The sequence below is a fragment of the Cynocephalus volans genome, chromosome 11, assembly GCF_027409185.1.
Source record: "Cynocephalus volans isolate mCynVol1 chromosome 11, mCynVol1.pri, whole genome shotgun sequence".
In the NCBI taxonomy this organism is placed as follows: Eukaryota; Metazoa; Chordata; class Mammalia; order Dermoptera; family Cynocephalidae; genus Cynocephalus; species Cynocephalus volans.
Window position 1 is genome coordinate 115416125 of NC_084470.1, and position 17581 is coordinate 115433705.

Consider the following 17581-nt stretch of genomic DNA (forward strand, 5'->3'; position numbering starts at 1 on the left):
GGATTTTTGCATCTATATTCATCAAGGATATCGGCCTGTAGTTTTCTTTTTTGGTTATATCTTTACCTGGTTTTGGTATCAGGATGATGTTTGCTTCATAGAATGAGTTTGGGAGATTTGCCTCTGTTTCAATCTTTTGGAATAGTTTGTAAAGAATTGGTGTCAATTCCTCTTTGAATGTTTGGTAAAATTCTGCTGTGAATCCATCTGGTCCTGGGTTTTTCTTTCTTGGGAGCCTTCTGATAACAGCTTCAATCTCCTTTATTGTTATTGGTCTGTTCAAATTTTCTACGTCTTCATGGTTCAATTTTGGGAGCTTGTGTGTGTCCAGGAATTTATCCATTTCTTCCAGATTTTCAAATTTGTTGGCGTATAGTTGTTTATAGTAGTCTCGAATGATTCCTTGTATTTCAGATGAATCAGTTGTAATATCGCCTTTTTCATTTCTAATTTTTGTTATTTGAGTCTTCTCTCTTCTTTTTTTTGTTAGCCATGCTAATGGTTTGTCAATTTTATTTATCTTTTCAAAAAACCAACTTTTTGATTCGTTGATCTTTTGAATTGTTTTTTGGGTTTCAATTTCATTAAGTTCTGCTCTGATCTTAATGATTTCTTTCCGTCTGCTAACTTTAGGTTTGGATTGTTCTTGTTTTTCTAGTTCTTTAAGGTGAAGTGTTAGGTTGTTCACTTGCCATCTTTCCATTCTTCTGAGGTGAGCATTTAATGCAATAAATATCCCCCTTAATACTGCTTTTGCAGTATCCCACAGGTTTTGGTATGATGTATCATTGTTTTCATTAGGTTCAAGAAATTTTTTGATTTCCTGCTTGATTTCTTCTTGGACCCATATGTCATTAAGTAGAATGCTGTTTAATTTCCTTGTGTTTGTATAGTTTCCAGAGTTTCGTTTGTTATTAATTTCTAGTTTTAATCCATTGTGGTCTGAGAAAATACATGGGATAATTCCAATTTTTTAAAAATTTATTGAGACTTGATTTGTGACCTAATATGTGATCTATCCTGGAGAATGATCCATGTGCTGATGAGAAGAATGAATATTCTGAGGTTGTTGGATGCAATGTTCTGTAGATATCTGCCAATTCCAATTGGTCTAGAGTCTTGTTTAGATCTTGTGTTTCTCTGCTGATTCTTTGCCTAGATGATCTGTCTAATATTGACAGTGGGGTGTTCAGGTCTCCTGCTATTATGGTATTAGTGTCTATTTCCTTCTTTAGGTCTAATAGAGTTTGTTTTATAAATCTGGCTGCTCCAACATTGGGTGCATACATATTTATGATTGTTATGTCTTCTTGATGGATCAGTCCTATTATCATTAAGTAGTGTCCCTCATTGTCTCTTTTTATGGTTTTTAGTTTAAAGTCTATTTTGTCCGATATAAGAATAGCTACTCCAGCTCGTTTTTCTTTTCTGTTTGCATGGTAAATCTTTTTCCATCCTTTCACTCTTAGTCTGTGTGAATCTTTATGGGTGAGGTGGGTCTCTTGTAGGCAGCATATAGTTGGGTCCTCCTTTTTGATCCAGTCAGCCAGTCTGTGTCTTTTAATTGGGGAATTTAAGCCTTTTACATTAAGAGTTGTTGTTGAAAGGTGTTGATTTATTCCCAGCATTTTATTAGTTGTTTGGTTGTCTTAGGGGTCTTTTGTTCCTTGCTTTCTGATTTACTGTTTGGGTTCTGTGTTCGTTGGTTCCTTAGGTTGTAGATAGCGTTTTTGTTTGATTGTTTTCTCTTCATGAATGCCATTTTTATTATACTAGTGGGTTTTGATTTTTCTTGGGTTTTTATGGCAATGGGTTATTTTTCAGGAACCAAACCCAGTACTCCCTTGAGGATTTCTTGTAAGGGTGGTCATGTGGTAGTGAACTCCCGCAGTTTTTGTTTGTCTGAGAAATATACTATTTGCCCTTGATTTCGGAAGCATAGCCTTGCAGGGTAGAGTATTCTTGGCTGGCAATCTTTGTCTTTTAGTATTTTGAATATATCATCCCATTCCTTTCTAGCTTTTAGGGTTTGTGATGAAAAGTCTGATGTTAGCCTGATTGGGGCTCCCTTATAGGTGATTTGACACTTCTCTCTTGCAGCTTTTAAGATTCTCACTTTGTCTCTGAGTTTTGCCAATTTGAGTATATAACATGTCTTGGAGAAGGCCTTTTTGGGTTGAATACGTTTGGAGATTGTTGAGCTTCCTGAATCTGAAGATCTGTGATTTTTCCTATACCTGGGAAGTTTTCTGCCACTATTTTGTTGAATGTGTTTTCAGTGGACTCTCCATTTTCCTCCCCTTCTGGAATACCCATGACTCAGATATTTGAGTGCTTAAGGTTGTCTGATATCTCTCTCAGATTTTCTTCAATGTCTTTGATTCTTTTTTCTTTCTTTTTGTCTGCTTGTGTTATTTCAAACAGCCCATCTTCAAGTTCGGAGGTTCTCTCTTCAACTTCGACAAGCCTGCTGGTTAAACTCTCCGTTGTGTTTTTTATTTCGCTGAATAACTTCTTCAGTTCAGCAAGTTCTGCTACATTTTTTTTCAGGACATCGATTTCCTTGTACATTTCCTCTTTCAGGTCCTGTATACTTTTCCTCATTTCATCATGATGTCTAGCTGAGTTTTCTTGTATCTCATTCAGTTTCCTTAGAATTATCACTCGAAATTCCTTGTCAGTCATTTCAAGGGCTTCTTGTTCTATAGGATCTAGAGTTTGAGATTCATTAACTTTTGGTGGTGTACTTTCTTGATTTTTTGTATTTCTGGTATCTTTTTTTTTGATGTTTATTCATTGTGGCAGGGGGTTTCACAGTCCACCGGTTTGAGACTATTGACTAACTAAGATGTTGCTGTGGTTGCCAATTTGGTATGGCTACCTCCGTGACTGCTCAGTTGGCCTTTAGTGCCTTGTGTGTATGGTTGCCTCGGGTCTTGGGCTTCCCCGGGGAGCCACCTTTCTGGTCAGCTTGGACTCTGCTGGGCTGCTGGATCACGTACCACAGGGTGTGTGATCTCTGTTGAGCTTTCACTTCCCGTGCAGGACTTCTCCCTGTTCCGTGTGTTCTGGCCTGGGCTGTTGGATCGTGCAGTGGCAACCCCACAGGGTGTGTGGTTTCTGTCGAGTCTCCGCCTCCCTGGCCGCACGTCGCCCCGCTCTGTTCGCACTGGGCTCGGCTGGGATGTGTCTTCTGGAAACCTCGTCTATCAGCTGGGCCTTCAAGACCCTGCTCGGCACCGCCTCGCCCAGGAAGTCTACCAGGTTTCTGCTAGGCACAGACGACCAGTCGCTCTGGGTGATTTGTAGCACTGTGTAGATCTTTCTCGGGACTAATCACCTTCCTCCTGGTATCGCGGTTATTTGTGTACTTGTCTTATCTCCCACACCAGAGCGTGAACTCCTCAGGGGAGGAGCCCGCAGCACAAGGTTCACCTTTGTATCCCCCCGGCCCGGAAGTGTCCAGTGCCCACTTGCAGACAGCTCTCCGGCAGGTTTAAGCGGACTTGGGAACTCTCCTACCACACTATTCCCAACCAGAAATTGGTTAGGCGTTTTTCCGAACTGGTGGCCGCAGAGATGGTATCTGCCTCCCAGTAACAGGAAGTTTACCGGGGGCCGGAGTCCAGGGTGTGGTGGAGTGACAGTTGGCCCCGTCCGTACTTCCTTACCCTCTCGACACTGGCCGGGGACGCCCCACGCCACCAGCCCCGACAGAGAACCGCAGCGGGAGTGGGAGGGGAGGCCAGCCCACAGGCCCCGGGAAGCCCCACACCGGGGCAAGGCTCAGTGAGGAGCCTAGCCAAGCCGGAGCTGCCACCACCTGAGAAAATGGAGGCAGCCCGGGGTGGTGAGTGGCCCGGTGATGCAGGCGGAAGCCGGGTGGGCGTCAGCCCCCCGAGCAGGGCCAGGCCAGGGGTCACTCACAGGGCTGTGCCAGGTCGGGCGCTCACTCTCTGCCTCTGGTTTGTTGCCTTCCCGGTTCTCGGTTCCCGTTGCCTCGGGCTGCTTGCTCGGTCCCGCAGCGCGGCTCGGGCACTCCCAGGAATCTTCTTTTATGCCGGCCTGAAACCTCGAATCATGAATAGGCCAGCTGGCTGCCTTCAGTGCGGCCCCGGCCTCCGGGATCCTGTCTGCATCCACAGCAGCCCTGGCGCCGTGTTCCCTGTTTAGAGACTCGCTTTTGCAGCTAAGAAACAGTTCTTTTCCTGCTCCACACTTCAAAGCTGTTGCCTGTAAATGAGGCAGCCTCTCCTGCCGAGGGCAAAGTGGCGGTCAGCCCCCACGACCGGCCACCAGCAGCGGTCCTCCTGGCTCCTCCGCCTTTTCCGGTGGCCTCTCCGTCCTGAGGCAGGAGGTAGTCCAAATGACTGACAGAGTCCGGCGGGAAACAGAGCACCCACAGCTCGCCGAGCTGCCGCCAGGCCCCTCTCCCGGGCCCCGCCCAGTAATTGATAGTTTTAAAATGATTTCCCCAAATTTCAATTTCCAGAGGCAGGCACTTCAAACTTTTTTAGTAGTATTTTTTGATATCTATCTCTGAATCTTTATATAACTTATTTATGGAGTCGTTTCTTCATTTTTCAATTTTAGGCTCTATAGAAGATACAAATTTAGCTAGTTTTTTAAAACCATCATTTCTCACCCACATTCACTTCCAATCCTCCTAAATAGGATTTTATTATTATAACTCTGATGGCTTCATTATTCAATAATTTCATTATTATGACTTTGTAGATGCTGTTCACAGCTGAACCATAGAATGGTTTCCTTTCTAGGAAACTTTTTGTTTTTCTTGCACTTGATAATTATCTTGTAAAAAGTTTGTTTAGTTTTCTGCGTTCGTGATATATAGTAGTAGTCTAAATTTCCTTTCAAAATGTTCAAACACATCAGTTATTCAGTAAATTTCATTTCAGGATTCTCTCCTAGATCCTTTTAACATCCTCCCATATAGACTTACTACTCTTGAGGCCTATTAAGCAGCTGTGTCATTAGATTCTTCTTAATATTCATTCTGAGGATTTCCTTTACCTCTTTCTTGGGTTTGATCACCCATTTTCTGGATCATGTGGTTCGTCCTCCTTTGTTTTCCACTTATTTTACAGGAATACCTCTTTAGTAACTTTCAAGAGCATGAAGGGCAGTTAATTTCTGTTCTGTTTGTAGTTGTTGGTTTTATGCCATTAAAGAAGTTTGCTTTATTGACTTCTGCTTCCAGTGGCATGTGTGCTTCCAGTGGCCTCTGTTGAAATCCCAGGAGGGCTAGTGATGAATAAGAGGTAAATCAAGCCTTAGTCGGATTGTAATCTCACCTCAGCATAGTCCCTGATTGGGTTTCAATGATCATACATCATTCTATTTGCCTAGTGGAGGAAAGCTGAATACTCTCGGGAAAGAAGATAACATCATCTGGAGTCTCTAGAATTTTTTAATACAAAATACTAACTTTCAATTAAGAAATTACTATATATACCTATATGACTAAAAAATGAGAAAAAAATAATAACAGCCCTACAGGTAATCCAGATATTGGAGTTAGCTGGCAATGAATTTTAAATAATTATGATTAATATGTTCAAGAAAATAAAGATTTGTAAACTATTAAAAAAGAATCAAGTATAAATTCTGGAATAAATGCCCATTATTTATAATTAACAACTCAGATAGATTTACCAGTAAATTAGACACAAAGAGAGACAGAATTAGTGAACTGGAAATCAGGTTGGGAGGAAGAAAAGAATGGAAGATGTAGAAAAGAGCATCAGAGACATGTGAGACACAGTGAAGAGGTCTAACATGTAATTAGAATCCAAAAAGGAAAGAAGATGAATGAGGAATAATGGCCAAAGTTTTCCAAAATGTATGAAAGACATCAACTACAGATTTCAGTAAAGCCCCAAGCTGGATAATTTAAAAAAAAAAAAAAAAACACATAGGGAACTTTCATTTCCAGTCAGGAAAGTGGTTGTGGTTAACAAGGTGGCAAGCTAATAGTCTCCATTTTCTCATTAAAATACTCAATTCATTGTTTATATTTGCCAATAAAGTGCTTAATATTTGCATTCATATACCTTCTGCTAATAAGCATAACACCTTATGCTTTCTAGATTAACTAGAGGTTGGAGTCTAGCAGTCCACAGGAATATTGTCCTCTAGATGGATTCCTAAGTGCCACATATCTGTAACTTTGTGATGTAACTATAATTAAACAATTTTATCTGTTATTTGTATCTTGTATTTTTTTCAGCCAGTGTAATAAAGTTAATTTAAACATCAATCTTAATTATTCTAATCCCTCAAATTCTTAAATTAATAAAGGGATTTTTAATGATAGAACTAACATTTCCAATTCTTTTTAAAACTGCTAGATACTACCAGAGGAAAAATTAAGAGGAAGAGAGCAGAGAAAAAGGAATAAATGGAAAAAAGAAAGAAATGGTAAGTAATTGTGAATGATTTAATATAAGAATAAGATTTGGCTATTAAAGGATACTGTACTTTATTAATTAAGGAACACAAAATGTACAGAGAATTTTGAAGAGATGTAAGGCAGAGAATGATTAGCATGGTAGTTAACATGGTGATATCAAGCTGATAGGGTTCTTTTTCTTTTTTTCAAATATAGTTTTCTCAGAAAACTATACAGACAGATAAAACCTTTCAATTGCAATTCATTAGATTCTTTAAAATTTTTATGTTTATATATAGTTACAAAAATAGCATATGTACTTTGAAAAAATATGTAAATAATAAAGATAAATTAAATAAAAGGTGAAGAGACCACACTCTTTTTTCTTTATTTCATTTCCTTGGCGTTATCACTCTTAAATATTTTGTGTATGTCCTTAGGTTATTTCTCTATACACATGGAAATAAATGAAATTGATATAAATAAGTGTATATAGTTTTGTGTTAACAAAAATAGACTATCAACTTGCTTCTCTAAATTTTATGTGCTAATTTATGCATATAAAAGAATATTTGTAATATATTAATGAATCTGTTTTCTTACTTAAGAGTAGAACATTACCAGTATGATTACCTTCCAGTATTTTTCTTCCTTCTTCCATTCACCTGCCTTGTCATCAGAAATAATATCCTAAATTTTGTGTTGCCCCTTCCCATGCCTTTTGACAATTATTTTATTACAAATGTATGTATCTCTAAACATTATTTTGTTCGTTTTGCTTGGTTTTGAGCTTTATAAAAATAGAATCATATCATACATAGTTTTCTGTGACTACTTTTTTACACAATATTTTGTTTCCGTGATTTATTTATGTTTTCATGTAGCTGCAGTTTATTAACTTCTGTATAATATTTCATTATGTGAATAAAGCAAAATTTATTTTATCCATTGTCCTGTAGACAGACATTTAGGATGTTTTCAATTTTTTTTATATTGCAACCAATACTACCATGAATATGTTATACATTTCTCCTGGTGTTTCTGTGTAAATTTCTCTAGATTATTTATCTGAGAATGGAATTGCTAAATTATAGGGTATGCACATTGCTATAGGCAGAATAATAGTCTCCCCATGCCACAAAGGTGTCCACATCTAATCTCCAGAACCTGTGAATATGTTACTTTATATGGCAAAGGGGACCTTGGTGATTCGCTTAAGGATCTTGAGATGGGAGAGTAGCCTCAGTTTTCCAGATGGGTCCAATGTAATCTTAAGGGTTCTTACAAATGAAAGCAGGAGGTAGGAGAATCAAAGGAGATATAATGAAGCAGAGACTGGAGTGACTCAGACATGCACCAAGAAATGCAGGCAGCCTCTAGAAGCTGGAAAAAAAGAAAAGTAACAGATTTTCCCCTAGAGCATCCAGAAGGAACCCAGACCTGCTGACACCTTAATTTTATCCCCATAAGGCCCATTTCAGACTTCTGTCCTCCAAAGCTATAAGATATTATTATCTGTGGGGTTTTGTTGTATTAATTTGTTATAGCTACAACAAAACTAACACCAATTTTCACTACCAGTAACAGGGTTCTTATTGATCCATATCCTTGTCAACACTTTGTATTATCAAACTTCTTAACAATGCCAATTGAGTGGGTATAGATATCTCACTGGGTTCTTAATATGAATTTTACAAACTACTAATGAATTTAAACATCTTTCTGTATGGTTATTGGCCACTTATATTTCTTCTGTGAAATGACTTTTAAATCCTCTGCTCATTTTTCTATTTGTTTCTTATTGATTTGTAGGAGGATTCTTTAAAAAATAAATTTAATCTGGATTTTAATCCTCACACGGTTACATGAATTTTCCCTGTTTGTGGCTTGTCTATGGCTCATCTTTTTACATCTTTTTGGATAGCAGATAGTTTTTGCACAATTAGTCTGATAATGCCACCTATCCCCAGGATCTGCAGTGCCATCTCTGTGAAATATCAGATTTCCAAATATTCAAGGGTCTGTGTCTGGTGTCTCTACTCTGCTTCATTTGTCTACATGACTATCTCTGTACGAGAGCCACACAGTCTTAATGATTACAGTTTTATAATAAATCTTGATATCTGGCTGGGAGTTTGTCCAAATGTTTGGCTTCTTATTGGCCATATTTTCACTCTCCTTTTCCACATTAATTTTAGAAGCAGCTTGTTAAGTTCCATAAAAAACCCACTGGGATTTTGAACGTAATATAATTTAAACTATAGATCATTTGAAGGAGAATTTATATCTTTACAACAGTGAGTTTTTTCCTATAACATGGTATTTTTTGTTTGTTTGTTTAGGAATTCTTTAATATCCTTTAATAAAATTTTATATTATCAATGTAAGCATTGCACATCTTTTGTTAGTTAAATTTATTTTTTAATATATTTTTTGTTGCTATTACAAGTGATATTTTCTAACCATTGGTTGTTGGTTATTAGAAATTCAGTAGCTTTGTAAATTGATCTTGTATTCAGTCATATCTTAAAGTCCCTTGTTATCCCTAATAATTTGTATATTCTTTGGGGATTTTTTATGCAGACAGTCATATTGTTTGTTAATAATGGCAGCTTTGTTTTTTCTTTCTAATCTTTATACTTCTTTTGAATTATTAAATAAAATAGAATCTCTAGTACAATGTTAAATAGGAACAACCACCATAGGCATTATTGCCTATTTTAATGGGAATGCTTTTAAAATGTTATTATTAAGAATGATGCTTGCTATAAATTTTCTGTAGATATCATTTATCAAGTTTTTAAAAGTTCCCTTCTATTCCTGTTTTGATAAGATTTGAAAAATAAATGGCTATTGAATTTTATTAATTTTTGACATTTCTTGATCATAGGGTTTCTGTCTTTTAATTTGGTATATAATGAATTATCATGATTAATTTTTTAATGTTGCTTTACTGGGTTAAAACTCAGCATGGTTATGATATACAAGGATACTTCAAAAAGATCCTGGAAAAATAGAATTAAAAGATAATATGAATCTTTGCATGAACTTTTTGACGTACCCTTGTATTATCTTTTTTTATACATTGCTGGATTTGGATTGCTAATATTTTTCTGCAGGATTTTTGCATGTATTTTTCTAAGCTAAACATGCAGTTTTTCCTTCTTATGAAAACCTTGTGTGGTTTTGGGATCAAGTCCACAACTTCTGCCCTCTCGGCCTCTGGTAACCACTATTTTACTCTCTGTTTCTGTTCTTCACTTCCATTTTCTGTATGTCACTTTCCTTTTTCTGTCCATAAATGTTAACCAACCATGTGGCAGCACTGGAGCTGCTCTGAACCTATTCTGGTTCTGGGGGCTGTTCGATTTGTGAATTGTTCTTTGCTCAATTAAACTTGGTTAAATTTAATTTGTCTAAAGATTTTTTCTTTCAAAAAGGTTATACCCAATTCCTGGATATCTAGCTGTAACTCCACCTCAAACTTTCTCACTTTTTATGACACACTAGTATTTCAAACACTATGAATGAATGGACACTGCCTCTCAGAGATAGTCATTACTCCTCAGGCTGGTATTCAAGACCTTTTTTGTTTGGGTGCAGCCTTATAATATCCTACCAAATGTCTCACTTCTCCCTTCCAGGAAGCCTCTATTCTCATTGGAGCAATTCTTTTCTTGTTTCCTGTAAATACTGTTCAGTCATTTCTGAATTATTGTGTATAGTGTTTTCCTGGCTTGAAATGGTCTGTGCTTCTTCTCCAGCTATTCATATTTTCACTGTCATTCCAAACCAGCTCACATCCTTTCTTTTCCAGGAAATTCAAACTCATACTCGTCTCTCACTTGTCTTAACTTTAAGGCTGCTATTGCTGATGTGGCTTATCACAGCACTTAATATTGTGTTGCTGTGCAATGTCATTCAATTCTATTGTGCAAAAAATAAAAATAAAAATAATTATGATCATTGCTATTATTTCATAAATTAATCTGTTGGATTCACTCTCCCCCGCCCCCCCCATAGAAATTTAAGTCTGTGAGATAAAGACTTGGGTCTTTTATATTTTAAGTTTTGCTTACATCCTAGCATAGACTAGTATAGGCATTAACAGCTGGCTGAGAGTCGGAATGGGGGCAAGATGGCAGACTAGAGGTGCCCAACCTATGATTCTCCCACAGAAAGGGACCAGAGCAAGGAAAGGACAACTAAGTACAGGGGAGAGCATCAGTGGGAGAACATGGGAGGGCAGCGGGAGTCTGGTGAGGACTCTGTGGAGTATGAAAACCAAGCAGGGTGGTGTAGAGGAGAAGGAGCCATGTGGTGAAGCCATGTCTCTCAAACTACTGCCATGTCTCTCAAACCAGGATCAGCCAGGAGGAATTCTCCCTTGTGGCAGAAAGAATCTGCTCATTGGTGAGCACTGCCTAGTGGTAACCCTCCTGCTCCTGCCCCAGCCTGCCTCCACCATCTCCAAGGTTTCCTGTGCCATTGCCTAGTCCCAGAGCCATGGCCCTTCTGCCCACACAGGAGTTCATACTGCACAACACAGCCCACCATGCAACTCATGTTGCCCTCACAGCACTGGGTGCCTGCACAGCTCCAGCTTTCCAGCCACCTGCACAGATCTAGCTTTCCAGCTGCCTGCGTGGCCTCCTCAGCCCACGTGATCCTAACCATCTGGCCGCCAGCATAGTCCCACCCACCTGCTTGGGCCCTGCTGTCTGGCTGCCTGCATGGCCCGACCCACTCATGCGGGTCCAGCCATCAAGCTGCCTGCACGGTCCCAACTGCCCCCATAGCCCACATGGTCCCAGACATCCAGCTGCCTGTGTGGTCCCAGCCATCACAGCCACCCACAAGGCCCCACCCACACACGTGGGCCCAGACATCCAGCCACCTGCATGGACCTAGACACTCCAGTTGCCCACACGGCCTCTACCCACCTGTGCAGACCCAACTGGGCATGCAGCCCCAGCCACAGACATAGCTGCTGGCATCCCCCAGAAATACTAGTCTACCTAGAACTACCAAGTCTACCTGGAACCAAAACTAGAACACTCCACACAATGGGCAATATATAACAAAATCTACAGAAGGAAGTCTTTCTCCTTAAAAGCCACATAGGGTAGTAGAAGAAGCAACCACCAGAGGACTAGGCATCAATGTAGGGATACTAGAAATATGAAAAAATGAGAAAATATGACACCACCAAAAGAATGCTATAATTCTTAAGTACCAGACCCCATACAACAGGAAACCCTTGGTATGTCTGAAAGGAAATTCCAAGTAATAATCTTAAACTTAGTGAGATACAAGAATATTCAGTTAGGCAACATAACAAAATGAAAAAATCAATCTGGGACATGAAGGAAGAAGTTTGCAAAGAGATAAATACCATAAAAAAGAATGTAGCTGACTCCTGGGACTGAAAGACTCATTCAGTGAAATAAAAACAACAATTGAGAGTGTAAGCAGGCTACAGCAAGCAGAAAAAAGACTTTCTGATCTTGAAGGCAGTCTTTTCAAAATAACCCAAGCAGAACAAAATGAATGAATGAATAAGTAAATAAATAAATAAATGAAAAAAAGAATTTAAAAAAATGAAGAAAATCTGAGAGCTAGTAGACCAACCTTAAATGCACAAATACCCAAATCATAGGTGTTCTGGAAGGGGAAGAGAAAGGAAAAGGCATTGAAAGCATATTCAGTGAAATAATGGTGGAGGACTTCCCAGGTACTGGCAGAGATACAGACTTCCAGATCCAAGAGGATCAAAGATCCCCAAACAGATTCAATCCAAAATGGTCCTCTCTGAGACACATTGTAATCAAACTGTCAAAAGTCAAAGACAAAGAGAGAATCCTAAAAACAGCAAGAGAAAAGCATTAAGTCACCTTTAAGGGAGTCCCCTTCAGACTAACAGCAGGCTTCTCATCAGAAGAGGATGGGATGATGTATTCAAAGGACTAAAAGAAAAAAATTGCCAACTAAGAATACTATAACTAGCAAGGCAATTATTCAGAAATAAAGAGGAAATAGTGCATTTCCCATACAAACAAAAGCTGTGGGAGTTCACCACCATGTGACCAGCTCTACAAGAAATAGTTAAGGGAGTTCTACACCTGGAACCCAAATTATGATAACCACCACTATGAATGCATGAGAAAGAACAAACACTACTGGTATGCAAATGAGAAAGAAAGAAACTATGTCATACCACCTCAAAAACCAACAGTCACCAAAGACAAACAGTAAAAGAGAAAGAAAGGAACAAAAGATGTCTAAATCAACCATAAGAAAAGCAATTAAATGTCAGGAGTAAGACAATACCTTTCAATAACAACTCTAAATGTAAATGGATTAAATTCCCCACTCAAAAGACACAGACTGGCTGATTGGATTAAAAAACTAGACCCAACTGTATTGCTGTCTACAAGAGACTCACCTCACCTGTAAAAACATACACAGACTGAAAGTGAAGGGATGGAAAAAGATTTCCCACACAAATGTAGACCAAAACCCAGCGGGAATAGCTATTCTTATATCAGATAAAATAGACTTTAAACCAAAAACCATGAAAAGAGACAAAGAAAGTCATTATATAATGATAAAGGGATCTATCCAGCAAGAAGACATAACAAGCATAAATATATGCACCCAACTCTGGAACATCCAGATATATAAAGCAAACACTATTAGATCTAAAAAAAAAAAAGAGAGAGATAGGCCCCAATACAATAATAGTTGGGGACCTGAACACACATCTCTCAGCATTGGACAGATCATCTAGGAAACAAGTCAACAGAGAAACACAGACCAATTGTACTTTAGACAAATTAGACTTGGAAGATATCTACAGAATGTTTCATCCAACAACTACAGAATATACATTCTCTCATCAGCACATGGAACATTCTCCATGTTAGCTCACAGGTTAGGCCACAAATCAAGTGTCTACAAATTTTAAAAAATTGAAGTCATTTCAAGTACTTTCTCAGACCACAACAGATTAGAAATAGAAATTAATGACAAGCAAAACTCTGGAAACTATACAAACACATGGAAATTAAACAACATGCTCCTGAACAACCTATGGGTCAAAGAAGACATTAAACAGGAAATCAAAAAATTTCTTAAAATTGATGAAAATAAAGACACATCATACCAGAACCTGTGGGATACAGCAAAAACAGTACTAAGGGGGAAGTTTATTGCAGTAAATACTTACACCAAAAGAATAGAAAGATTTCAAATAAACTAATGCTATACCTCAAAGAACTAGAAAAACAAGAACAATCCAATCATGAAATTAGTAGATGGAAAGAAATAATAAAGATCGGAACAGAACTGAATGAAATAGAAACCCCCCAAATGATACAAAAGATCAATGAAATAAAAGTTAGTTTTTTGAGAAGATAAACAAAATAGACAACCATTAGCTAGGGTAACTTAAAAAAAGGAGAGAGAAGACCCAAATAATAAAAATCATAAACGAAAGAGGAGACATTACAACCAATACCACAGAAATACAAAGAATCATTAGAGACTATTATAAACAATTATATGCCAACAATTTTGAAAATCTGGAGGAAATAGATAAATTTCTGGACACATGCAAACTATCAAGACTGAACAAAGAAGACATAGGAAACATAGAAAACCTGTACAGACCAAGACTGAAGCAGTAATCAGCCGTCTCCCATCAAAGAAAAGCCCAGGACTGGATGGCTTTACTGCTGAATTCTACCAGACATTTAAAGAGAAACTAATACCAATGCTTTTCAAACTATTCCAGAAGACTGAAACAGAGGTCATTCTCCCAAACTCATTCTATGAGGCTAGCATCACCCTGATACCAAAACCAGATAAAGATACAATGAAAAAAGAAAACTACAGGCCAATATCCTTGATGAACATAAATGCAAAAATCTTCAACAAAATATTAGCAGACAGAGTACAGCAACACATCAAAAAAGTTATACACTATGATCAACTGGGATTCATCCCAGGGATGCAAGGATGATTCAACATATGCAAGTCAATAAATGTGATACACCACATCAACAAAATGAAGGACAAAAACCATATGATTATCTCAGTAGACACAGAAAAAGCATTTGACAAGTTTCAACATCCCTTTGTGATAAAGACTCTCAGCAAATTGGGATTAGCGGGAATATCTCAACACAATAAAAGCCATATGTGACAGAACCACCACCAATGTAATCCTGAATGGGGAAAAGCTGAAAGCCTTTCCCTTAAGAACAGGAATAAGACAAGTATGCCCACTCACACCACTCCTGTTTAGCACAGTATTGGAAGTACTAGCCACAGCAGTCAGGCAAGAGAAAGAAATACAGGGCATCTAGATTGGAAAAGATGGAGTCAAACTGTCCCTGTATGCAGATGACATGATCCTATGTAAAGAAAAACCTAAAGACTCTCCCAAAAAACTGTTAGAGCTGATAAATGATTTCAGTAAAGTTGCAGAATACAAAATCAACACACAAAAATCAGTAGCATATTTATACTCCAATAATGATCTAGCAGAAAAAGATACGAAGAAAGCAAGCCCATTTACAATAGTCACCCCAAAATAAAATACTTAGGAATAAATTTAACCAAGGTGGTGAAAGATCTCTACAATGAGAACTACAAATCACTGCTGAAGGAAATGAAAAAAGACACAAAAAGATGGAAAGACATTCTATGCTCTTGGATTGGAAGAATCAACATTGTGAAAACCCATACTACCCAAAGCAATCTACAGATTTGCTGCAATTCCCATTAAAATACCAATACATTCTTCACATATATAGAAAAAACAATCCTAACATTCATATGGAACAGCAAAAGACCCTGAATAGCCAAAGCAATCCTGAGCAAAAAAGTGAAGCTGGAGGCAAAACACTACCTGACTCCAAATTATATACAAGCTATAGTAACCCAAACAGCATGGTACTGGCATAAAAACAGACCTCAGTACAATGGAACTGAATAGAGAACCAATAAAGCAACCCACATACTTATGGCCAAGGGATCTTTGACAAAGACACCAAGAACATGAGTTGGGGAAAAGACTGCCTCTTCAGTAAATGGTGCTGGGAAAACTGGACATCCATATGTAGAAGAATAAAACTAGACCTATACCTCTCACCATATACCAAAATCAACTCAAAATGGATTACAGACTTAAATATAAGACCTGAAACTATAAAACTCCTAAAAGAAAACACAGGGAAAGCACTTCAGTAAGTAGGACTGGGCAAAGACTTTATGAATATGACCCCAAAAGCACAGGCAACAAAAGGAAAAATAAACAAATGCTATTATATCAAAATAAAAGCTTTTGCATAATAGAGCAAATAGATAACCTACAGAGTGGGAGAAAATATTTGCAAACTATGAATGCAACAAAGGATTAATATCCAGAATATACAAGGAACACAAACAACTTAACAATAAAAAAACAAATAACCCAATTAAAAAATCAGTAAAGGAGCTGAATAGGCACTTCTCAAAGGAAGATATACAGATGGCCAACATACACATGAAAAAATGCTCATCAACAGCATCAGTGAAATGCAAATCAAAATCACGGTGAGATATCATCTCACCCCAGTTAGAATGGCTATTATCAAAAAGAGAATAACAAATGCTGGTGAGGATGTGGAGAAAGGGGAACCTTCCTACACTGTTGGTGGGACTGTAAATTAGTGCAGCCACAATGGAAAACAGTATGGATGTTCCTCAGACAACTACAGATAGAACTGCCATATTGATCCAGCAATTCCACACTGGGTATATACCAAAGGAATAGAAATCATCATGTTGAAGGGATATCTGCACTCCCATGTTTATTGCAGTGCTATTTACAATAGCAAATAGTTGGAACCAACCTAAATGTCCATCGATGGACGACTGGATGACAAAAATGTGGTATATATACTCAATGGAATACTACTCTGCCATAAAAAGGAGTGAAATTCTGCCATTCGCAGCAACATGAATGAACTTGGAGAAAATTAAGTGAAATAAGCCAGATACAAAAAGAGAAATACCAAATGTCCTCACTCATTAGTGGGAGCTAAAAATAAAATAAAAAAGAAAGAAACACAACAATCACAATAATACGTTGAACTTTCAAAAGGAGAGAACAGAACTGAGGTTACCAGAGGTCGGAAAGAGGGAGAAGGAGGGAGGTTTTCTGAGAAATTGGTAAAGGGTCACAAAAAATGATTACATTGTATAATGTTGAATATACTAATTATCCTGATTTTGAGCACTTCACCTATTGCACACAGCTATTGACACTCAACTCCATACCCCCGGATATGTACAAAGAATTATTAAATTTAATTTTTGGACACATATATGCTCTTTTATTTTAGTAAAATTTAAAGTTATGATTTTAACAGTCTTCAAAGGTTACAACTATACCACAGACTTTAAGAAAGCTGTAATGTATTAATTTTCATCCTCAGTTTCACCACTTTAACCTGTCTGCTGTGGCCGCTGCTCTGAGGTGTGCCCGCCTCAGCTCACTGGCAGGCTGGGTGCTGCAGCCAGCTGCTGCCTGGAGAGTCCGGGGCTACACAAAGAGGCTGCTTGAGTCCACAGTGACCCGCTAGTCACCTAGCCAGCACCTCAGTGACCTCCACAGCTGCCTCCATTGCTGCCACTGCTGCCCAGCCCAGCCTATCTTGTCAGTGCAGGGCCTCTGCCCAGCCCCAAATTTAATTTTGACTTAATTTTTTTAAATTAAAAAACAAAAAACAAAAAACAACCAGCTGACTGACTTTTGAACAGGAAACTGAAAGAGGGCTCTATTTAAACGGCATTTACCCTAAGGAGTCCTTAACCCCCAGAGAGAAGCTGTTCTCCGGAGCACGGAAATTGGGGTCTATGAGACCTTTAGACAGTTAAATCAAAGGAAATGAACCAGAATGTCAAAGAACTAAGCCAGTTTTTTTCTAAATCTCTCCCATAGTTTTATTTACTGTAGAATAGACTGCCCTTATTCAAGATGACTGTGTTTCAATTATAGATTTTCTTTCTACCAATAGCAATTGAAATTAACAAAATATACTAAAAACAAACACTAGAAACTTATGGACAGCAGATAAATAAGGAAAGGGATAACTTTTTAGAAAAAAAAGTTCCCAAAGT

At 38.1% G+C, this 17581-nt stretch overlaps 1 long non-coding RNA gene across 3 annotated transcripts in view; it reads left to right on the top strand.

Annotated features, from left to right (window-relative positions):
• The window catches only part of LOC134391036 (uncharacterized), a 66163-nt gene that overhangs the window by 11848 nt on the left and 36734 nt on the right, over positions 1 to 17581 (top strand). For all 3 annotated transcript variants that reach the window (XR_010024901.1, XR_010024903.1, XR_010024902.1), the window contains exon 4: positions 6372 to 6441. This is a non-coding gene — a long non-coding RNA (uncharacterized LOC134391036). The remainder of the gene's footprint in view (positions 1 to 6371; positions 6442 to 17581) is intronic.